Source organism: Mesoplodon mirus (genome assembly GCF_964341445.2).
Source record: "Mesoplodon mirus genome assembly, chromosome: 5".
Lineage (NCBI taxonomy): Eukaryota > Metazoa > Chordata > Mammalia > Artiodactyla > Ziphiidae > Mesoplodon > Mesoplodon mirus.
Window position 1 is genome coordinate 111,033,270 of NC_138980.1, and position 18,948 is coordinate 111,052,217.

Consider the following 18,948-nt stretch of genomic DNA (forward strand, 5'->3'; position numbering starts at 1 on the left):
CTGATATGTCAGAACACAGAGAGTGGTTCCATCCGTGCAAGAGAGCAACAACAACATTGATACCAGAAGGCAAACTTAAGGCCTTTAGTGAAAGAACAGTCACAGGGAACCAACCACTCAATCTGCCTGCCCAGCTTAAGTCATGGAGGTCAAATGACAATTAGCACATGAGCATACAACCCACGTAAAGGAGTGACAGTATGATTCGGATGCTGAACAGCACCAGAGTAACTGAGCCTGCATTACCATTGCACAGTAGGAACAGGCCTGCAAATCTGACTCCACAGAACAAAGACTGGATGAGCAATGTTAATGTTTCCCCAGCGACTCTCCTGTTTCCTGGGTAAGCTGACCAACCTTTCTGATTGATGCATTCTTTTCTGGCTATTCTTGCAAAGCAAATTTGCCAGGCAAGGCCACCAGGGACAGTTATGCGGATTATATGGATTACACAGTGCACAATGACCACAACCAACATCATCAACATTCATATGGATTTCATATATTTGTATATTATTATGACATTCATCCAACCAGGTGGAAGTAGCGTTCTGAGGAAGGTGGATGCCTTGTAGTAAATTACATAAAATTCTGTCTGGACTACTGGCATTCCTTGATTTGTAGATGAATCATTCCAACTTCTGCTTCCATAGTCACATGACATTCTCCTGTGTCTGTGTCCTAATTTCCCTCTTCTTATAAGAACACCAGTCATTTGATCAGGGCCCACCCTAAACCAGTATGACCTCATCTTAACTTGATTATATCTGCAAAGAACCTACTTCCAAATAATGTCACATTCACAGATACCAAGGGTAAGGATTTGAACATCTTTGTAGGGACACAATTCAACCCATAACAATATTAAGTCTTAATTTTCCTCCATGGACAATATAATCTAGTTTACCTAAAGAGAGTATATTCCTGTTATCAATAGGACTTTCACCTAACACTCAGCAAAATAATATTCCTGATTGATGGTGCTAAAAAATTTACCCACTTCATAGGCCTTGAACTATTTTTTTGTTTGTTTTTAACTGTCTAGTTCTCTGGAGCTTCTGAGTTTGCAACCTAGAGTCCATTTTTTGTAGGCTGGAATCACTCACATTTGTAAGGTGGCTACGTATGTATCTATATGTCCTCTTTTGTATTGTTCTTTAAATTTAATACTCAAAGAATAAATTTTATTTCAAACTTCTTAAAGGAAGTTACCACATAATAACTGCCACATACTGACAACAAGAGCTTTGTGTTGCTTTTAGACTAATGTACAAGGTTTCGGTGAGTGGAAGTTAATAGAGGTGCAGATTTTACTACATTATGGAAAAAAATTTCTAACCATTAAAGTAATCTGAACATGGAATGGGGACTGGTCTAAAGTAGTGAGTAGGCTGCTCCTGTAGGTGTTTATTCAGAGGATCAATAGTGCTATATCAAAGACTATATATTAGAGAGTGAACAGTGGCCGGCACTTAGTAAGTGCTCAATAAATAACAGATGAAGCAATGATAGAGAGGAGGTTCTTCTGAGAGATCTCATCCAGATCCAAGATTCTGTCATTTTACCAGGGGTCCATTTAGAAGAAAGTCATTTAGTATCCCTAACATTTGGGCACTTTGTATTTTTATTAATAATATTATTACTACTAACAATAATAGCTGCCAACCATTGAAAACTCATATTTCTAAGGCTTTATGCTAAGTGCCTCATGTTGTCTCATGTAAATACTTACATGAGATAAGTATTATTATTCTACTTTACAGGTGAGGAAACTGAGGTTCACACTGTTTACATGGTATATGTAAGATCAATAAGCAGTAGGACATTTCACCATCTCCCCTGGGCCACAGAGATGACTGACCAGAGGACAGGTACTTGGAGCTGTACTATAGGAGCGATTCTAAAAATGTGGTTCCCAGGCCAGTATGTCATTTTCACCTGGGAACTTATTTGATAAGCAAACACTGCAGCCCCATTGTTGACCTACTGAACCAAAGCCTCTGGGACTGAGGCCCAGTAATCTGTATTTTAATAAACCTCCAGGTGACTCTGATATATGCACAAGTTTGCAAACCACTGCGCTAGGGAATAGGATTTGGCTCGTGACAGCATTTCACCTCAGGAGGTACTCGTCCCCTGATACAGGTAACAACAAATTGATTAGAAAGTCACTGTACTGGGAAAGCTAGAGGAAATGATTCATTTCTTCAATATCTACCAAAATGTCACAAAAGAAACAAGGCAAATAATCCATTGAGTGATCATGAGTCACCACTCTCGGTAGCATCTATCTTCTATGTATATTGCTGTACAATCCACATTTGTTTTCTGACAGTTTCACTTGTTAACCAAAACCAAGAATACTCACTATAAATGATGTAAAAATAGGACTTAAAATTAGTGAAACTTACCGTATCAGTTTGCAATGAATTTGGCTGAAAACAACATATGCCTAAGATAAACACATATTATTCATTCCAGTCAGATACTTTAAAGAAAAAAAATTTTTTAAGGATCCAGACTCTGATAATCAGTGGAATATTAAACACTGATGTTCTAAAATGAAACGTTCATTATTCAAATATACTCAGGAATTTGTTTAAAATGTGACAAATCCTACTACCCTTAATGCACTGGTAAATGTACATGCTAATGAGTTGGAAAAATGAAGAAAAAACAGTATACAAGATCACACCCAAATCCATCTGAAGCCATGATGCTTTGTTTCCCAGATTTTAAAACATGAATCTTTAACTTTACATTTCTCCTAACAAATAACTAATGTCCTTATCATTATATCATATAGAATCTATTTTCAAACTTTTTCTTTTCTTTAGAGATTGAGTACAGCAAAACAGGAAGAAGTATTTTAAAAACAAACCCTTTTATTGAAGTAAAAGAAATGCAAGGCCTTTCACCATTAGTATTTAGAAGATAATCCCAAGAGGCGGATGAAGAAAGGTAGCTAAGCCATAGATAAAAGCAGGCTCCTGGCCACAGAACTTTACACCAATGTCAATGATGCTGGAGTGATGCCGGAACTCCTCAACCAGCAAACATGAGTCACACAGGTTTACACAGGGAAAGGGCAGAGGGAGCAGGCTGGGATTCTATTCGCCATAGCTATGGGAGGTGACAGCAGATTTTCTCATCTTCAAGTGCTTAGGATAGTATTTCTTTATTAAAACGACGATAACCCAGAGAAGATACTGTGATGATGGGGGTGGGGGGAACACCAGAGGAGCAAATTGTTTCAATTTATTTCATACAGTTCTCTTTCCAACGTTGCTGGATTCAGAGACACCTAATTATATCACCACATGCTTTGAAAAGAACATTTTTTCACTGCATCTAAAACAAGCATATGGTGAAATATTTTTTCAGGGTTATCTTTTAAATGAAGTGAAGAAGAACTGATGTAGTATATAATACTTCTAATACATAAGAAGCTTGAAGACCTTTGAGATATAACATCAGAATAGATGGATTAATAATTTTCTTGACACATTTTTGCATGTTTGATTAATTGGTGTCTTGAGACTATGTCATTTTATTTCAAGATTTGAATGTACATGGGTTAATTTCATAATGGATATCATTTTAATTGGATTTGAAATTGGGGTTTATGTCTCTGAGGATCTTGACTGGTCAGGGTAGTCAAAAGTATTAATTAATGCACCTCAGAACATTAACTTATTTTCTGAATGCCTTACGGTCTTCCTCAGTTCCTAGATTTGTGAAAGTTTTCCTCTCAGCACGAACTCATGCCCATACATTTGGATGTTATAAAAGATTAGTCAAATGTAAAATTATGAAAAAAAGTTTTAAAAAATTACCATAGGCCTTCTGTTGCTGATTTTTAAATTAGTTTACTGAAAATCACTTGCAGTATCTAGGAAAAATTCAACTGTGTGTTTCTTGAACACCTAGATCTACTTTCTATCAAATACAAATGCATTGGCCAGTGTTATCAAATTAAGCCATTTAAACAATGATTGTTGTTGAACTGCTTTAGAAATATGTGTGTCAAAATACACGTCAAGTAGGTTGGAGGTCAAAAAGCATGAGAATTAGTTGTGATCTTTCATTCACTATTTTTGTAACCCTGGCCAACTTAACCTGTCTTTTTGTGGTGGGTTAACCTGTCCTTATTTGCAAAACAATGCTTCATTCCAACATGGCCATGGTTCACTGAAGTCTGGGTCTATGAAGCCCACAGAGTGAAGAGCCTGTGTCTGTTTGCTGATTCTGTTGTACTCATTGAGAAACCTACCAGTCACTAAGGGACACGAAATACACACTCTGCAGTGAGGTTTGCAGAAATTCTGTAACAGCTTCAGGCCTAACAATGAACAGAAGTCATCCTCATAGTGCTCCTGTGCCCATCAGTGGGTCCCAATATATTCCCAGAAACCTCCTGAGGTAAGGCAGGTGGTCCAAGAATACCTTCCAGGAAATATGCAAGAGATCCTGCACCCACTACCTTCCCATCACAAGAGTCTTGCTCCATGAGAAAGCATAGTCCTTAGAGAAATGCAAATCAGAACTACAATGATGTATCACCTCACACCGGTGAGAATGGCCATTATCAAAAAATCTACAAACAATAAATGCTGGAGAGGGTGTGGAGAAAAGGGAACCCTCTTGCACTGTTGGTGGGAATGTAAACTGATACAGCCACTATGGAGAACAGTATGGAGGTTCCTTAAAAAACTAAAAATAGAACTACCATATGACCCAGCAATCCCACTACTGGGCATATACCCTGAGAAAACCATAACTCAGAAAGAGTCATGCACCACAATGTTCATTGCAGCACTATTCACAATAGCCAGGACATGGAAGCAACCTAAGTGTCCATCGACAGATGAATAGATAAAGAAGATGTGGCACATATATACAATGGAATATTACTCAGCCATAAAAAGAAACGAAATTGAGTTATTTGTAGTGAGGTGGATGGACCTAGAGTCTGTCATACAGAGTGAAGTAAGTCAGAAAGAGAAAAACAAATACCATATGCTAACACATATGTATGGAATTAAAAAAAAAAAGGTTCTGATGAACCTAGGGGCAGGACATGAATAAAGACACAGACATAGAGAATGAACTTGAGGACACAGGGAGGGGGAAGGGTAAGCTGGGACGAAGTGAGAGAGTAGCATTGACATATATACACTACCAAATGTAAAATGGATAGCTAGTGGGAAGCAGCTGCATAGCACAGGGAGATCAGCTCGGTGGTTTGTGACCACCTAGAGTGGTGGGATAGAGAGGGTGGGAGGGAGACGCAAGAGGGAGGGGATATGGGGATATATGTATACATATAGTTGATTCACTTTGTTATACGGCAGAAACTAATTGTAAAGCAGTTATACTCCAATAAAGATGTTAAAAAGAAAAAGAAAAAAGAAAGCATAGTCTTTTATGTACATTGCCCTCTGTTTGGTTTTCTTACTTTGTGTGGGTGATTAAAGACTCTCATGTCATTTCGAACCAGAAGGAGGTAAAGCCTCACAGGTATTTGATACGATCTACAAGGTCCAGCATGATTTGGCCACCTGCCTACCTCTAACTCCCCCTGCCTTGGCAAACAGTGGGACTCCCCCAGCCCTCACTGCTCCAGGTGGACCAGCCACTTCGCCTCCTGCCCCAGGGCCCCGGCACCTGCAGCTCCCTCTGGAAGGCTCCAGTCTCATGCTCCATGGGCCCACACACACAGTCTTGACCAAGTAAGTCATTCTAATCTCTGTTAAAGTATCATTTTCTCAGGGAAACTTTCCATAACCCCCCAGTCTAGGTCAAGTTTGTTTATGAACTCTAAAGGATTATGATCCTTTCCTTCACTTATCTACATTTGCAATTATGCATTCATGATGGGATTATTTCAATAATGTCTGTGTCCCCAACTCAGTGGTAACATCCATGAGAGTGTGTACTTTGAACCTTTTGCTCACCAGTTCTATCACTCAAATTCATGGGTGCAAGCAACAGACACCAATTATGACCGATTTACAACACAGGAGACATAAGGGTTAAAACCTACATCAGGCACCAAGCTGCCTGGATTTGAATACTGACTCTGCCATCTATTACCTCTGTGGCCTTGGACAGCATCCCTATTTTCCGTGTGCCTTAGCTTTCTCATATGTAAAATGGGGATTATAAGAGGATCTACGTATTAGAACTGTAGTGAGGATTAAATGAGTTTATTCATCTAAAGCACTTAGTAAGAACAGAACAAAGCAAACGTTAAACATCCAATAAATTTTGACTATTCTTATTTAAGCAGAAAATAAATGTATTAATACCAATTTTAAAGGTTATTTATGTAATAATGAAAAGTTACTAAAAGGTTATTGGGTAATACTTGATGTTTCTAGAAAAGGGAAAACTATAGGAATAGAAAACAGATTAGGGTTTGGGAGTGGCTGAAGGGTGATGACAATGGTGGGTACATAACTTTATACATGTCAAAATCCATAGAACTGTCTACCACGAAGAATGAATTCATTGCATGTAAATTTAAAAAATGAAAGGTTACTTGAAAGCTCATATAATCACTATATTTTTGGAGAACTAGATCTAGAACTGAGCAGAAATTTTAAAAGGCCAGTCAATGTTGAGGACCACAGCCCAAATCAGTTCCATGTGGACAAGGAACCACTATTTCTGGAGACTGGATGCCACAGACCACAGCACCGACATCATCTGGGGCATGGAACATGCAAAGCTCCATCGGGATTCACTACCCTTGCTATCCCTACAGCCCCTGGAAACTGGTTATGAACACTTCATAGCAACCACCTGCCAGATGAGAGGATTCTCTGTCCTGACTTCTCAGGCCAGTAGCTACCAATTCAATGTCTAATGTGGGTGCAAAAATTAGCTAAACCTAGATTATGAACACATATTTTAGCTGCAAGGGAGGCTGGATACACAAATGTTTTTGCTTTATAATTACGGGCAAATGCTATCCCCAACAACATGAATAAGGTAGAAAATTATCCTGAACGTAGGCATGGGTTCAGATGCTGGGCATCAAAACATAAAAACTAATACAAGGGCTTCCCTGGTGGCGCAGTGGTTGAGAGTCCTCCTGCCGATGCAGGGGACACGGGTTCGTGCCCCGGTCCGGGAAGATCCCACATGCCGAGGAGCGGCTAGGCCCGTGAGCCATGGCTGCTGAGCCTGCGCGTCCGGAGCCTGTGCTCTGCAACGGGAGACGCCACAACAGTGAGAGGCCCGCGTACCGTAAAAAAAAAAAAAAAAAAAAAAAAACTAACACAAAATAAAGATGTCAATGATAGTTTTCAGTAAATACTTGTTGAATCAGATTTACAACAGAGAGTCGAAATTAGGCCTTTCAGAAGAGGAGTTCTTATTAACAAATAACTTTAATGGCTGCCATTTACTCCTGTCCAATTTAGTATAAACTAGAATTTAACAAGAAGCAGTATGTTATGGTGGAAAGGGAACTGAACCAGATGACCATAGATCTTGAATTCACTGACAAATGCCTTGACCCCCCCATTAAGGCTTTACTCCTTTATCTATCAAATAAGCCCTACACAGAACTGTTATGAGAGTGAAATTAGGGGAAAAATACAAAAGTTTTTAAAACTCTAAAACCCTATATAAATGTAAGTTATAAAATAATACCACCCATTTAAAATGATTTAAATCTCCATGTGCTGAAATGGTAAGGTCTCCAAGATATATCTGCTGGTGAAGATGTTTTCCTCCTGCTTCACATCTCCATGTCAGCCCATGGGAGAGGGCATACTCCCACCCATGCTCCCAGGCCATCTCTCCACCCACTTCCCAGCTACTCTTCTGCCTCCTGTGAGAAGAGGAAGTGTTAATGTCATTAGCCTGATGCTTGGATCAAATTTGACTAGTAGCAGGGCTACTATTGCTTAAAAGTAAGAATAGCTTCCATTGATTTTCTACTGCTACCTGTTCCTATGCTTTTGGTTCACAGAGCAGAGCCTAGCCTCAGAGGCAAGCCAGCACACCCAGCCATAGGCTAGCTAGGTAACTGGACTTAGGAAGCAAGGGGCAAGAATACCTGCTTAGACAGCTTGGCCTCTTCCTCTTGAACCACTGCCATTTCACAGGGAAACCTTCCTTCCAAAGATATGGGCACTTACCCAGCTAGTCTATCTTAGAAGTCATTACTTGTACTTTGCCCCCCTCCTCCCTGCCTCTGGGCAGTTGTTTACTAGTCAAGAGTCCTGGAGAGAAGATGGGCCAGTGGTAGGATTTAGTATTAAAATTCCACCAAATATTCCAGCAAAAATCTTTTAGAAGAAAGAAAAGCCTTAGAACAATATCTATATTATAATTCTGTTTCTGTCAAAATAAAAATGTCCCCAAATTCTGTGTATGTTCTATGCAGTTATGAAAATACTTTTTGAAAAGGTCAGAAAGGATGGAAACTAAATTCTTATCATGGCTGCTGTTCAAGAGGAGAATGGGTTGGAGGGAGTTAGAGGGAGAAAATGTAAAGAGAGATGTTGACTTTTTCCCTGTGTAGTTCTGTATATTGTTTGGATTTTTACAATGAGCATATATTCATATATTATGTGTGAATGTTTCAAGGTTTTCTGCTTTATATACATACAAAAATAACTTGCTGAATGTCAGAAATGTAAGGAACAACAAATCTCATACACATAAGATTTGCTTAAGAAAATGTATGGCCTTATTTAAAACATAACCTCCTCTCCCCTCAAAAAAAAAAACTACAAGAACCATGAAAATTTGTGGGAAAAATCACTTTTAAAAAGATAATAAAAGATATAATACAAAATAATTCCTATTTTAAGTTTTACTCTTGGTTTGCTTAACTTGCTTGTTGTCTCTGGGCCTTTCCTAGAACTAGACAATTACACAATAGGTATTCTGAGGGATGGATGAAGGATTATGAATTGTCTGAGTACAGAAGAGAGGATGTAGTTTGCCAAAGCAGGAACTGATTGTCTTCTGAAGTCAGGTGGTATGATTACCAAGTGCTATATATTATACATATGCACCTAGACATATAGCACACACACACATACATATATCTATTAACATAATTCACACAAAATATGTATAACTGAGCTTCCCAAAAGCAAGAGCCATAATTTAGCCATCTTTGTATCAGAGTACCCAGTTTAATAACCTGACACCTTATGGCCAACACAAATATTCTGAGCTGTGTAACAATATTTTAGCTACCATTGATTGAAGACTATGCTGGCCACTTAAATACACTGTCATTTAACCTACAACTTACTAGGTAGGTATTATAGCTTGAATTATGTTCCCCCAAAATTCATACATTGAAGTCTTAACCCCCAGTTCTTCAGAATATGATTCTATTTGGAGATAGGGTCTTTAAAGTGGTCATTAAGATAAAAATGAGGTCATGCAGGTGGGTCCTAATCCAATATGACTGGTGTCCTTATAAGAAGAGATAAGGACCCAAACACACACAGAAGCAACACCATGAGAAGCACTGGAGGATAACAGCCATCTATAAGCCAAAAAAAGGCCTTACTTGGACTTCGAGCCTCCAGGACTGTAAGGAAAATTAATATCTGTGGTTTAAGCCAGTCTGTGGTACTTGTTATGGCACCTTGAGCAAACTAACATAGTAAGTAAATTATTTTACCCTACTACCTGATTCTTTTGAGATTTACTCAAGTCTGGGCAGTGTAGCCCGATGGACTTGTAATGGATATCTGTTTTGACAACAGTACCCCATTTTCTCTAAGGGTTTCTATTCCATGGAGTCCTTGTGGGTCTGCTAAGCAAAGGGTGAGCACGTGATCAAGACTATGGCATCCTAAGATCCTTCCCACTGCAGTTGGCCCAGGGGAGACTTCTGGACAAAGCATTCAATCAGCCTCGCTCTCTTAGGATCTGAAATCTGAGCAGTCACATGGGACAGAAGGAATTTGGAGCTGAGGCATTTCAAGTCTAGTGCCCTAAAGAGATTCTCCATGAGTTCTTACCATAGAGATCCCTGGAGCCACTCTGCTTGTTGACCTTCCCAAGGCCCTGAATTTTCAAATCTTCCTCTTCTTCTGAACCAGTTCTTTTCCCTTTTTTGGCCTAAGCTCAGTAAGGGACAGTCTTCGCTCCTTGAAGCCAAAAACACCTCAGTGATACACAAATTATTTTGTACAATCAAGTCCTTCCCATGACAGTCTCTTAATAAATGAGTTAATTGTATATTCTTGGGCCCCTTCACGAAAAAAGTTTGAAAATGCCTTGCAAAATAAAACTCTCCATCACACCCATCCAATGTCAGTAGGTGACAATGCCATTTCACAAATGAAAAAGGTCAAAGAACAGAGGCTAACATAAAAACAGACTTTTGCAACATACCAACAGAACTTAATAAGAAAATTAGGGGGAAGAGAAAACAGTGCATGGCAAGTTCGAATTACAGAAGTATAGAGTTTGCTCCGTAACTAGGTCGGAGTTTGTAACTGCAGTGCACTACGGCACACAGCTAACAAGGAGCTGGACAGCAAGTAAGCGCAGGAGTTTTGCAACAATAACTTCACCCTACTGAACTCGAAACCCCCAAACCAGATGGTTTCCACAGAGACAATCTACCTCATTACCAACGTGACTTAATAACATGACTTGGTAAAAGAATTTTAAAATCACTTTCAATAGCACTGCTTCCTGCTATCCCTACACAAGAAATATGCAAAGTTCTGTCTATTTGCCAAAACAATGATTTCCCACAATGAAAATTACTTATTCTGCATTTATTATTTATATCACTTGTACTTTGTTGGCATAAAGTTTATAAAAAATATATTCTCCCAATCCCCATTAGTCACAATTTCAAAATTGCCTAGAGCCAGATAATACAATTAGATCTCAGAATTAACATAACTTTTTTCAGCTTAAATTTTAAAACATCAATACAGCTTTCATTTACTTTTCCATCCTCCTTTTATATTAGAAATTGAATTTCTTTAACTTTTTTCTAACACCTGGGAGATTTTTTACTTGCAGTTTCTGCTTTTCTTTATCCGTCAAGGAACTGCTACGTCAGCTTTCAAAAGCTTTATAAGCCACAATCTAAACTGATTTCATCATTCATGTAACTGCGCATCATTCACCCTGCCAGCTTGCTACCTCAGTTAGTAAGTATTAGGAATGGCCTTTTATATTCCAGTGAAGTAAGTCACCTACTAAGGTAGGTTAACCAACAGGATCAGCAGGAAAGCCTTATTATCGTGTACTATGCTCAAGGAAGTTTGCAGGTGTCCCCATCACCAGCCCCAGAGCTAATATTTATTTTGCCCAACTACAAATCTACAAATCAGAATCTCTCCTTTCCTCTCCCTCCCTTACTTCCTACCTTCCCCTCCTTTCCCCCCACCCCCTCCCCTTCTTCCTCCCTCTCTCTCTCTCAGTTTCTGAAGGTTTCCATCTCAATGTTCTGGATCAATCAATCCCTGCTCAACAAACTAGCTCCCAGACAGAGACAAACACAGGAAGAGAAAATGTTATGACTTAATGAGTTGCTAAAAACCTCCACGGTGCTTTTCCCTTTCTGTAACCGTTCACATTGCCCTCACATTCCCACACTAATAGCCACAGAAGTTTAAGGCCTGGTCTCTCTGGATCAGCTCTGTTAAAATACCTACAGGTACCCTTGGTAAATTAGCATATGAATAGCCATTACCAAAGAGGGGGTCTTGTGCTATTGGGATGAAAAACACAAGCAGTAAGTACTATAGACCCAGACATTTAGCCCTGAAGTGATCCAGTCATCAGTAAAAGCACAGATTTAAAGGCAGGAGTGAAGGCATTGGAAGGTATAAGAAGTAGGTTATGATCCGGAAGGAGATAAGGAAAAGTCTGTTAAGGTGAATTTCTTCAATCAAAATGGCAGGGGCAGGAGGTAGGGAGACGCAAGAGGGAAGGGATATGGGAACAGATGTATATGTATAACTGATTCACTTTGTTATAAAGCAGAAACTAATAAAAAAAAAAGGGTTAAAAAAAAAAAAATGGCCGGGGCAGACCCACGGTTGCTTAATACACAGACTTACAATTTTTTTTCAAGTTTTTAAAACTGGCACAAAAGTGAGTATTTATTTAGAATGAGAAAATAAATAACAATGAATTACTCATTTTTTTAAAGCTGACATATCTGACAGATTTTTAAGACTGTTTACTACATTTTTTAATCTGTACACTCATTGACCATGTCTTTAAATGACAACAATTAGCTCATTTTCTACAGAGAGAACAGAAAAGTAATTCAATCTTTCTTCTAGCATGGTTGGCAGATTTTTGTTTTTTATTACAAATAGATTCTAAACGTTTCTTTTACAACACCTAATACGGAATGTTGAGTAAATTTTTAGGTTTTTTTTTTCAAATTTGACAACTCTTCTCATTAAGTTTCTTTCATATATGACTGGTTTCTGGTTCTACCCATTTCAAACCTTGTTTCTCTCCTCTGCCTATGTACTTTCAGTGCCAAGAACATGTTCACATTGCAAATGCTCCTGGTTTTGCACCTTCAAATCCAGCTGCCACTGTAGGCAGCAGTTCTACACAGGAACAGTAGCTTTGGTTGTGAAACCACGCGTTAAATGTAGAACACATATCAGCAGCCATTTCCTTTCTATAACATTTCTATGTAACCAAGTCACAAGATACAGAAGCATTAGAGTATCAAGCAAATCTACACCTGCTTTTTTTTTTTAACATCTTTATTGGAGTATAATTGCTTTACAATGGTGTGTTAGTTTCTGCTGTATAACAAAGTGAATCAGCTATACATATACATATATACCCATATCTCCTCCCTCTTGCATCTCCCTCCCACCCTCCCTATCCCACCCCTCCAGGTGGTCACAAAGCACAGACCTGATCTCCCTGTGCTATGCGGCTGCTTCCCACTATCTATTTTATATTTGGTAGCATATATAAGTCCATGCCACTCTCTCACTTCATCCCAGCTTACCCTTCCCCCTTCCCATGTCCTCAAGTCCATTCTCTACGTCTGCATCTTTATTCCTGTCCTGCCCCTAGGTTCTTCATAACCTTTTTTTTTTTTGGTTCCATATATATGTCTACACCTGCTTTTAAAATGTATGTTAAATGGATTAAGTCACATGAATTTGCCAATAATTTCCTCCTCCCCAGAGCAGTTGCTTCTTGTGATTTGGCTTTCTTCCAGGCCTTTTTAGATAGCAGTGCTGACCAAATTATCCTGTTATTCAGAAAGCTCAATGTAAAAGTAGATCATATTTATTTTCAATAATTAAATTCATACCCAGCTGCCAAACAAGAAAAGCATTCCTTCTAATGCAAACCAAAATCAGTTTTAAAAAGACATTGCTCACAAAGAGTGCATGTAATGAACCAGAATATCCTACATTTAAAGCCACACATAGCAACCTGGGCAACTCTGGATACCTTAATTTGCAGGCAGTAGGGGAATGTCTTCCTATTCACTGTATTTCGTTCTTATAAAATGTAAAGTTATAAAATGTAACTTATAAATCTTATTAAAATGTAAAATGTAGTGTTCCATCTAAACAGTACTGAAGAACTGGTCATCATTTCCAAAGTGCCTAATATAGAAGCTAGATTTAAAAACCATGAAATAAAAACAATATTTCCACAGAGTTAATTGAAAGCATCTATTCACACTATTCTTAGGATGGCCATAAAATTTCTGGTTTGTGTCAAAATCATTTTATAAAATTGAAAAGCTAACTATAGCTTTTGTTACTCTGAATTTAACAGTTTACTACAATGTGGAGACCTAAAAATACTGCTTTATCACTCATTTAATCCTTTAGGAAATTCCTATAGAAAAAAGAAGTTTAGGAGTTCAAGACGAAATAAATGTTTTGAAACTCTGACTACAAGCAATAGTAAAACGTTGTTTAAAGGCAGCTGTTCTCAATCTTGGATCCTTGTTAGGATCACCTGGGGAACTTTTAAAACTCCTACTGTCCAGACCACACCCCAGACAAATTAATTAGGATTTCTCATATAAGGCCCAGGCATCAGTCCCACGTGATTCTGATGTGCATTAAAAAGTGAGAACAACTGCATTACACTGTATTTGTAATGAACTGGCAGGCAAGAGCAGACAAGAATATTTGCTGTGATTTAATTCAGAGGGAATGAATTTATCTAATGCAGTAAACCACAACGAGATTCATAGAAAACCCACAAAACTTTTAAGAAAATTGTACTAACAGGAGCACCATTGACTTAGACTAAAGGGGACAAGGAAGAAGAGCCATAGTGCCACTAATGTTCTACAGAGGGTGGAAAGCAGGTTTAGTCTGCCCAACTACCACATGGGCCATGGAAAAGGAAGGATGATACAGAGCGCAGAACCAAAGATCTTAGAGTGTGGAGCCAAGAGCACAGAGACGTATAACCAGGGCAGAGCCAGGGCCTGATCAAGGAACTGGCAGCCTGTGCCCAGCTGGATTTCAGAATTGCTATTGATCAGGGGACTCATTTTCCATTGCTGCCATAACAAATTACCACAAATTTACTGAATTGAAACAACACAAATTTATGATCTTATAGTTCTCTAGATCAGAAATCAGGTACAATTTTCACCAGACTAAAACCAAAGTGTTGGCAGGGCTCTCTGGAGGCTCTAAGACAGAATCTGTTTCCTGCTCATTCTGGTGTTTGGCAAAATTCAGTAGCTTGAGATTATAGGAATGAGTTTCCTATTTTCTTGCCAGCTGTAAAAGGATGGCCAGTTCCAGCTTCTGGAGGTCATCACATTCCTTAGCTCATGGCCTCCATTCTCCACCTTCATAGCCAGCAGCAGCCTTTCTCTGACTCACTCTTCTTCCTCTTCCACTTCTAAGGACTCAGGTGACTCAGGTGACCTGGACAATCCAGAATAATCTTCCCATTTCAGGTCCTTTAACCTTAATCACACCTGCAAAGTCCCTTTTGCCATGTAAAGTAACATATTCACAGATTCTGGAGATTAGGACATAGACATCTTTGTGGGGCCTTTTTCTACCTACCATAATCACTAAGGGGTATAGCCTTCTGTTCCCCCCCCCCTTTTTTTTAACTGAGCTTCTTTTTTTTTTAAATTTATTTTTGGCTGCATTGGGTCTTCGTTGCTGCACGTGGGCTTTTTCTCTAGTTGCAGTGAGCGAGGGCTCCTCTTTGTTGCAGTGCGCGGGCTTTTCACTGCGGTGGCTTCTCTTGTTGCAGGGCATGGCCTCTAGGTGCACAGGCTTCAGTAGTTGTGGCTCACGGGTTCTAGCGCGCAGGCTCAGTAGTTGTGGCGCACGGGCTTGGTTGCTCTGTGGCATGTGGGATCTTCCCGGACCAGGGCTCGAACCCACGTCCCCTGCATTGGCAGGTGGATTCTCAACCACTGCACCACCAGGGAAGCCCCTGTTCTCCCCCTTTTTAATGGAACATCTTCTGCAGTGATCCTATCTCTGTCTCACCAAGGTATGCTCAGGGGTGGGGAGGGTTAATAGTGTGGAAGAGGACAGATAATCAGGCTCTTTAATGAACAGGTCTTCAGAGCAACTGGATCTGAACTCAAGGAACTGTACCCAAGTTACCACATGTGAGGAACCTCAGCCACATCTGGACCTGATTTAGATAAAGAGCTCCTGGATTATGAGCTGATGCTCTAGTAGAATGACATTTTAGAAAACCTTGGAAGGGGTATGTACATTTTACAAGTGAGAGGGATATAAATAATCTGCAACCAGAAAGCCGACTGAGGTAGATTGAAGATGACAGCAAATTCTTTATACTCCTCCCACTGAAACGTGGTCTACAGCCTCTCCCCTTGAATCTTATGACTCCTTTGACCAACAGAGTACAGCAGAAGTGATGCAGCGTGACTTCCCAGGCTACTTATTGTACCTGTCAATAAGACAATGCTCAGAAAACATGTGCTGAGTGAGTGGATAAACAAAAACCTACTCTGTGTAGAAGTCAGGGCAGAAGATTACTTTAAATATTAATAATGCATATGGTCACATAACCATTTATTGGAGACTTACTAGATACCAGGCAGTGTGCAAAGTGCTTTTACGAATGTATTATAATTGTATTATCTGCACTTTATAAATAAGAGCAGAGAGATTAAGTGAAATGAATAAAATCATGTGGTCAGTAAGTGGCTTAACTGGTATTCAAACCTGGATCCCTCTAACACCTGAGTCTCTTTGCTTGCCTCCTTCCTTCTTTCTTTTATTTCTTTTTAACTTCCTTTTTAAAGTTATTCATATAAATGGTCAAAAAAAAAAAAACCCACAAATAGTATAAGAAGTGTACAGTGAAAAGTATGTCTCCCTTTCACCTCTGATTCTGGTCTCCCGTTCCCATCCTCAAAGAAAAATATGGCCACTAGTTTCCCCTGTATTGTTCTAAATATATCCTCGGCATATACAAATATATGTATCTTTTTTTTACACAAATGGTAGTATTTTAACTGCAGCAATTCAACTTTTATTCATATAACCATGTCTCTAAAATTGTTAAACAATATACTACATTAACATATACACCAAAAAAAAGAGGTAAAAATTGGAAAATATCCAAGTAATTTGAGGCAATATAATTGTTTAAACAATAAAACATTAATGTGGTGAAAACAAACAGAACACTTTATTCCTCAGGGTTTTGTTTTGTTTTGTTTTTTAGTTTATTTTTGGCTGCATTGGGTCTTCATTGCTGTGCATGGGCTTTCTCTAATTGTGGCGAGTGGGGGCTACTCCTCATTGGGGTGCGCGGGCTTCTCATTGCCCTGGCTTCTCTTGTTGAAGAGCACGGGTTCTAGGTGTGTGGGCTTCAGTAGTTGTGGTATGCAGGCTCAGTAGTTGTGGCTCGTGGGCTCTAGAGCACAGGCTCAGTCGTTGTGGCGCACGGGCTTAGCTGCTCCGCGTCATGTAGGATCTTCCCCAACCAGGGCTTGAACCCTGTTCTTAACCACTGTGCCACCAGGAAAGTCCCAGAGTTTTTTCATTAAATCTCTTAAACATGTGTTCTATTCCTTGAAACAGTTTAGGAGCATCAAATATTATGCTCATTAAGCAAATGAAAAAAAAAAAACAGGCAATGTAACTTAAGTGGTAAAATTAAAGTTTTATTCAAGCAATAGACACCTACAGAATCTTTTTTTTTTTTTTTTTTTTTTTTTGCGGTACGCGGGCCTCACGGAGCACAGGCTCCAGACGCGCAGGCTCAGCGGCCATGGCTCACGGACCCAGCAGCTCCGCGGCATGTGGGATCTTCCTGGACCGGGGCACGAACCTGTGTCCCCTGCATCAGCAGGCAGACTCTCAACCACTGCGCCACCAGGGAAGCCCACCTACAGAATCTTAAAGGATAAATGGCAGGGGTTTAGGTCTGACACTATTTAATTAATTTTAACTAACCACTAGTGAAAAAAATATGAGGGGTATACAAAGAACAAAATATGGACATTTTCATAGAGTTATGAAATATTTCTTTTTAAACATTCTGAACCTATAGCTAATTATCATATGGAAAAAAATTATCTTGGCCACCTCTTATACTGAGTTTGCTTCCATCTATTATTGATGCAAAATAAAATTTGGGCTGAAGTTTTCTGAAGAGGAAGCAGAAAAGTTTTATTAGTATAAAAGGAGAAAATATAAATTTTACAAAAGAGAAAAGGAAGATTTTGTAATATGAAAGATTAATTCAATACTTCAAGAATCACTCTGCTGGAACAGGCATTATGTTCAAAAATATGAGAAAATTAGCAAACTGCATCTTTCAGGATAAATTTGGCTGATAAATGTCATACAGAATAAAACTATCAACTAATAAAACCTGCATTTCCTTTAGTAGTAAGAAAAAAAAAATGGCCCAAATGTTTGGTTAGAAATTTTTCATCACGCCTGACTAGCTTACATATCAAAGTGACACCCTAAATAATATATATACATGAATAATTCACATTTGTCTTAGTTTGGATTCCCCCCAGAAGCACACTCTACAACAAAGATTCTAGTACGACTAGTTGACCTGGAAGGAAAACACAGGGAACAGTGTGGTGGAGTAGAAGTCAGTGAAGGGTGTTTTATTGAGGCAGTTAACACTGTGGGCAACCAAAGAGGACTCTGACAGTCAGTATTCAACATGCCCAGTCGAGGGACAAGGGAGCCTGGGTATCTACCCATTAATAGTCACTGATGCAAAGCTACTCCCCAAAGGTGTTGATTTGTGGCTGTTTCCAACCTGCTGAGAACCCAGGCAAGGGGGCTCAGGCCCAGAGAAAGCCCTCAGACGGTAACAAGGACTTTGTACTACAGGGGTGGGTGGGACCTGATGGGATTTGGACAGTCTCTGCTATATTTCAGACCAGGGGTAGGCAAAGGTTTTCTGTAAATGTCCGAAGAGTAAACATTCTAGGCTTTGTGGGCCATTACAATCCCTGTTGCAGCTGCCCAACTGGGCAGTTGTAGCACAAAAGTAGCCACAGACAATACATAGACAAATGAGCATGGCTGAGTCTCAATAAAACTTTAGGGACACTGAAATGTGAATTTCATGTAATTTTCATGTGTTAAAAAATGTCATTCTTCTTTCAATTTTTTTCAACCACTTAAATATGCAAAAACTGGGCTTCCCTGGTGGTGCAGTGGTTGACAGTCCACCTGCCAATGCAGGGGACATGGGTTCGTGCCCTGGTCCGGGAAGATCCCACATGCCGCAGAGCGGCTAGGCCCGTGAGCCATGGCCGCTGAACCTGCGCATCCGGAGCCTGTGCTCCGCAACGGGAGAGGCCACAACAGAGGCCACAAAAAATGCAAAAACTATTCTTAGTGTGCAACCATACGAAAACAGGAGGTAGGTTGTATTTGGCCCAGTGGCCACAGTTTGCCAACCCGTTTCAGACTATGAAGTTATGTAACAAACATTTATAAA